This window comes from Excalfactoria chinensis, chromosome 13, assembly GCF_039878825.1.
Source record: "Excalfactoria chinensis isolate bCotChi1 chromosome 13, bCotChi1.hap2, whole genome shotgun sequence".
Lineage (NCBI taxonomy): Eukaryota > Metazoa > Chordata > Aves > Galliformes > Phasianidae > Excalfactoria > Excalfactoria chinensis.
In genome coordinates, this window is record NC_092837.1 from 271,399 (window position 1) to 277,610 (window position 6,212).

A 6,212-nucleotide genomic window follows, 5' to 3' on the forward strand; every position below is an offset into this window, starting at 1 on the left:
AAGGTATGCTAAGTGCCTTGGTGTAGCAAAACAAGAAAAACTAGTTAGAGCAGCAGTTGTGGAGCAAGATAAACAGCATGAGAACCAAGGACACACAGAAGAGCAAAAGCAATGGCTCATAGCTCCGACTGGATTAGTGCCCGCATGCATGTTAAGGAGTGTTTGTAGAATACTCCATTGCCACATAAAGGTGGATGGGAAAGTTGTAGGGGTGAGTGGGAAAGCTAAAAAAGGAAACTTGTGAACATATGTAAGTGATGTGAGAACTTGTAATAAATGATTTGGATCATTCACATCTGAATCCATACATCAGACATTGCACCTCAGCATACAGAACAAACTTGTTTAGTCAGTCTCACTCTTCATTGGCAGTGGTAGTCCCAGATGCAGAGAAGAAATGGCTAGCACATCACTGAAACACTGTGCATGTTCTAGTACAGTGCTACACAGTCATCTCAGAAGGAAATTAAGAAGTTGTGCTCTTGGTTTGTTCAAAAGGGCTCCCCAGTAAAGAAAAGAAAGGTCCATTACTGTCAATTTAAACAGATGAGTGTGAAACAATATCCTCCTGCAGATACCACAGGGATTTTCCAGACACCAAAGAGAGGAACAACAGATGAGAAAATGGCACCAGCATGGTAAATGAATTCCCTGTTCCACACATGATTAGAATTCTATGATTAGAATTAGCATAGATGTATCCAAACCTTGATAGAGGAAAAAACTTGTGCTATGCCTAGTTCTTCATAAGCTGAAAGCAAAATGGAGAAGACTGAGGTCTTTTTAATGAATTTCAAGGAACATCAGAAAGGTCTGTCTGGATTTTTCTTGTCTAAAATGTGGAGAAGCATGGAAACTGAGTTGTACAGCTATTGCAATGACCAGACATCCATCAGGACTACTCTGTTCAACCTGAAATATGCAATCACTGACATCAGAATCCTCATCAAAGTTCTTGTTGCCACAGGAAGTGCAGCGAAAGGCCTTTCTTCATGCTCTGATCCTGACTTCCTGGAAGTTTCTTTATAAACTGTTCAACACAAATACAACAGGTAGGCAAGTGGTATGTCAGAGTTGCTAGTTAATAGTTATAAATAGTTATAAAGTTCATCAACATCGTCAGCCACCCTCACAACTACAGACATGAAGGCATTTGTCTGCCTTAGGGTGAAAGTGGATCAACACCATCCATTCCTTTATGGGCCCCAAAGTAGATAATACAAAAGCCCTTTTCCCCAAGGTGAAGCACACCAGGCTTTTTTTTATTTTCCCAATCCAATACTAAGCCAAGTGGATTGGAAAAGCTGAAACATTCCAGTTTTCAGAGCTGATGTTTGTAGAAAGAAGAAAGCAAATGCAGTATTAGACAAAGACAATACAGAATGTACTATAAAAAGTATTTGGATAAAGTGCATGTGGTACATGCAGTACGCAGAATAGACATTCACTCTAAGATCAGCAGCTCGTCAGATATCCCCCTTTACTCCAAAGCATGTTGAAGCTTTGAAGATGTAACAAGTTGGTGTGAATGCCAGTAAGTATCTATTATACTGAAGTGAAAAGCAAATAGACACTTCAGAGAAAAGGAGTAATGTTCAGAATTCTTAGCTTTTACGGTGAACTCTTATCAGAGATTCATGGAATGACCTTGGAGTAGACATTGCTCTATGTCCCAGTTCAGCAATCTGTTAACAGCATATTGATTTCTCAGTAGTAATGTAACAGTAAACTAACTTCAGTAATATCCTTTTTTCTATTTAGCTGTAGGCTCTAAGATTTATTTTTACAGAGTTCATTTTATATTAATCCATTTATTCTAATAGCTGCCACCAAAATGTTAGGAAAGTCACTTCTACTTCTTAACAATAAGTCAGTTGGTTCATAGAAAAAAACAGTTGAGATAATGTGTGTTCAGGTACATACAGGAAGTAAAATTATTTCTATTGGGGTGGTTTGAGATGTCTTCTGCATGAGGTTAGGTGTTAATATTTTCCACTAGAGGCTGTTGGATTGCAATCTGCATTGCAAAGACCAGAGGATCCTCCATACTCATGAATGATGAAACAAAAATGAGAAGCAAAGTATGGCTGTATTCCAGAGGGAAGGTAAGGTGGTGAGAAGAGGAAAACCAGCATGTGTTAGTTTTGCTGCCCGTAGTGTACCAGGGTAGTGAGAGAGTTCCTGTGACTGCTGTAAAAGCATTTGCTCTCTTTGACTGATGATTTTCAGTGTAACGATCAAAACCACACAACATCCCCGAGGATGAAATAATGATGAAATGGGCAATGCAAATCTGATGCCCAATCAGCTTGTATATAGCTGTCCTCTTCAGTCTCAGTGCACATCAGGAAGGGCATCATTTACCTCTGAGAATAAAAGCTGAGGAAATGTTTTTTTCCTGGAGTCAGAAGTCTACCTTCATGGGATCAGGGCTCAGAAGAAGGGGAATGCAGCTTTTATAATAACACTGGTTCTGGTTGAAAAGGAACTTTGTGTCTACTTGACCATAACATTACCGAACGTTTCCTTTAGCTCTTCTGTCATAAGATCCCATTACAAATACATGTGCAGAGATGACACACTCCAACCAGTTTCTGGGGAGTAAATGCTCTCTAGACTATGAAGAGTGTGACTGCACAGCTCTGAACTCAAAGAATTCACAAGCAAGTTGACTTCCTTTATGAATTTGAGCACATTTGTTCCTCGAGATCCCATATGTAAATAGTAGCAGTTATCTAGAGCTTGTGTTTGAGAGAAAGTACCTGAGTGATGGTAAAGTCTTATGCATAGAACAGTGCTTACTGCAGGAGGCACTGACAAGACATTAAGTACAAATCCATGAGGACAAAAAGGAAAGGAACAAGGTGACCAATTTCTGCATGTGTTTAACTCCTATACAACCCTGTATATGGGTTTCATTTTGGGCAAGATAAGATATTGACAAAGATCTGAGAAGAATTTACTTCCTATGTTCCACAGTTCTGTCAGTTTCATTTCAGGATGTTGCGGTTTTCTAATTTGGTTCGTGTTGCTATTCCACATCAGAACATCATGTGGGATAATGGGAGTTAAGGAGACTTCCTTCCTTCCTTCCTTCCTTCCTTCCTTCCTTCCTTCCTTCCTTCCTTCCTTCCTTCCTTCCTTCCTTCCTTCCTTCCTTCCTTCCTTCCTCCCTTCCTCCCTTCCTCCCTTCCTCCCTTCCTCCCTTCCTCCCTTCCTCCTTTCCTTCCTTCCTTCCTTCCTTCCTTCCTTCCTTCCTTCCTTCCTTCCTTCCTTCCTTCCTTCCTTCCTTCCTTCCTTCCTTCCTCCCTCCCTCCCTCCCTCCCTCCCTCCCTCCCTCCCTCCCTCCCTCCCTCCCTCCCTCCCTCCCTTCCTTCCTTCCTTCCTTCCTTCCTTCCTTCCTTCCTTCCTTCCTTCCTTCCTTCCTTCCTTCCTTCCTTCCTTCCTTCCTTCCTTCCTTCCTTCCTTCCTTCCTTCCTTCCTTCCTTCCTTCCTTCCTTCCTTCCTCCCTCCCTTCCTTCCTCCCTTCCTCCCCTCCCTCCCTCCCTTCCTCCCTTCCTCCCTTCCTCCCCCCCTCCATCCCTCCCCTTCCCTCCCCTTCCCTCCCCTACTTTCTTTTTCCTTTACTTTTTCCTTTTCTTTGGACTGTCTTAAATGGGCACGGGGGGAGGGAAGCGGCACTAGAGGGAAGGTTGGGAAGGGGACTGGGACGGGGTTTCGCTCGGTTCCCTGCAAGGAGGCAGCGTGGTTGGAACTTCCCGCCTCCCACAGCCCGCCGGTGAGATTGGACTTGTTTTTTCTCCTTGTTGAAACTCTCTCGTTGTTGTTTAGTGTCACTGGGATCATTAAACTGCCGTTCGTTCTCAGATCGTTCTTTCTTTTCATTTTTTCCCTCCTAGACCCGTTCACAATCTTCCTTCCCTTCCCTTCTCTCGGAGCGCACGTGGCTACGCCGCGCCGCGTCACTCCTTGCTGTTAGAGTGGGGAGGTACTTTGTTCCTTCCCTCCCCGGGTCACGGAGTGAGCTCTAGAGAGAACTCCATGACACAGGACTTGATGACATCACTTACCCTAGTCCAGCCAAGACCTACGTCATACCACGAAGAGTAAAATAGATAACATAAAACATGGGACTGAGGCTAAACGCAGAGGAAATCAGATCAGTGTTGAACACAGTTTCTACAGCTGCTTAAGTAGGTCAAAGGCCTGGAAGTGGCTGGGAATTAGAGAGACTGATCTGTGTGATATTAAACGTTACACTGGTAGATGGTTCCCACAGGTCAGAGTTAACCTATAGAACTACAAACAGAAAGAGTGATGAAAGCACTAGTCATGACAGGCTGGTAATTATTCAACTCTCTGAAATATGTAATGAGGTTAAAGTGCTCTTCTGTATGTGCGTGGGGAAGAATAAACAAATAACCTTATACTTCACGGATCCCTGGCAAAAATACATGTGAGAAAGCAGAAGTCAGGAAAGGGATGGTTCCATCACAATAAGTGTGCCGGCTGGTGAAGTGGCCAGCACTTCGTCAGGTGTTAAGCAAGAGTTCCTCTGCTTGGGAATTCATCAAGGCAACCTGAAAGCACTGCTGCAGCAAATGCTTTAATATGGAGGGAAAATATTTCCCTTTCTATTTTTAGAAAGAAAGAATAACTGAAAACTGAGTTAATGAATTACTTCTGCGGGATTTAGGTAAAGATTTATGATCACAAGATCAGAAAAATAGCCTGGAAAGGACCGTTAAAGACTCTCTCATCTATCCTCTTGTTCCCAGTTAGAATGACCTGCTGAAAACTGTTCTTAAATATCCCCAGTACTGATGAGCTCTTCTTTTCTCCCTTCTCTACAAAAGTTGTTATTCTGGTACAGGATAAATCGTATTGGTTCTTGACGAATCCACTTTGGAGACTAGTAGGAAACCTGTCGTGCTGTTTTTTTTTCCCCACATGCTAACAAAATGTTTGTATGCACCAGAATTTTCCCAGGGCTTGACATTAAGATTAATGGTTTATATTAATTCCTTTCTTAAGGTACAATGACGTCTCTCTTTTCCTGTGAGCAGCTGTATATTAGGTCCCTGAATTTACTGGAATCTGTTTTTGTTTAGAAGCAGCAAAAAACAGTGAAATGGAAACAACAGACTAAGGATCACAGGCTGGTAATCACTATCATCCCAATTTCCCTTTACATTTATTTCTTCACAAAGCTATACCTGCCACTACTATCCAGTCTAGCAGAACTTCCCCTCCTGCAGCTGTTGTCATCTTCAACTGTACCAAGAGAGGCAGTAATATTGGCCACAAACCTCTGGAAGCATTTGTACTCCTGCACTGAGGGATACCTGGGCTGCTATAACCTCACACCTTTGTATAAGTAAGCCTCCTTGCTCCACGTTTTATCTTCAGTCCTCCCTGAGTGACTGAAAATAATTCTCCTCAAAGTTAAAAAGGCTGCGTTCCCTCCATCATTTGCCTTGAGTTCCCCCAGCCATTAGACTTCAATAAGGACTTTAAGAATGGTGAGAATATTTTCTCTCCTTTAACAAGAAGTGAGTGCCTCCAGTGTTTGTGGACAACTTTGTTACAACCAGAATTCTCTCACAGCAGTAAGCAGAAGGACAAATCTTTTTCAAAACCCAGGAACGGGAGAGGAGCATTGAATTGGACTGTGAACACTTAATGTGTTTGCACAGTTATTACCCTTTCTGTTGGGCTTTTTGGACAGATGGAATCGGTCTCTCTCCTTGTACGAACAACTGTTCTGCCAAAAGTTCACCTTATTTCCATACATTAATATATGTGTACACGTTAGACTGTTACTTTTTCACATTGGTTAATTTGATCTTGGTATGGAAATTAAACAAAAAAAAGAAGCATAGCTGCCTAAATGTTGAGTAGGTTCCCAGAAATGTCCTGCTCAACAGGACACAGTGAAACAGCTCAGCAGAAGCCAAGCCCACAACAGGTAAGATTCTGAAATAAGACCCTTCACAGCAAAGCCAATGGGAAGGAGCCAAAAGCTCACAACATCCCTTCGGCAGACCAAAGAAGCATCAAGGGAATCGGCTCGAGAACTAGCCAGCATCTGTCCCCTGCGAGGCATTCTTCTCCGATTAATGTTCACTTTCTTTTAACAAAGCAGACTCCTGTGAGCGCTCCTCACAAAGTAAGAAGCATCCACAGCCTTACCCTCAGTGCTTGGGCGTACC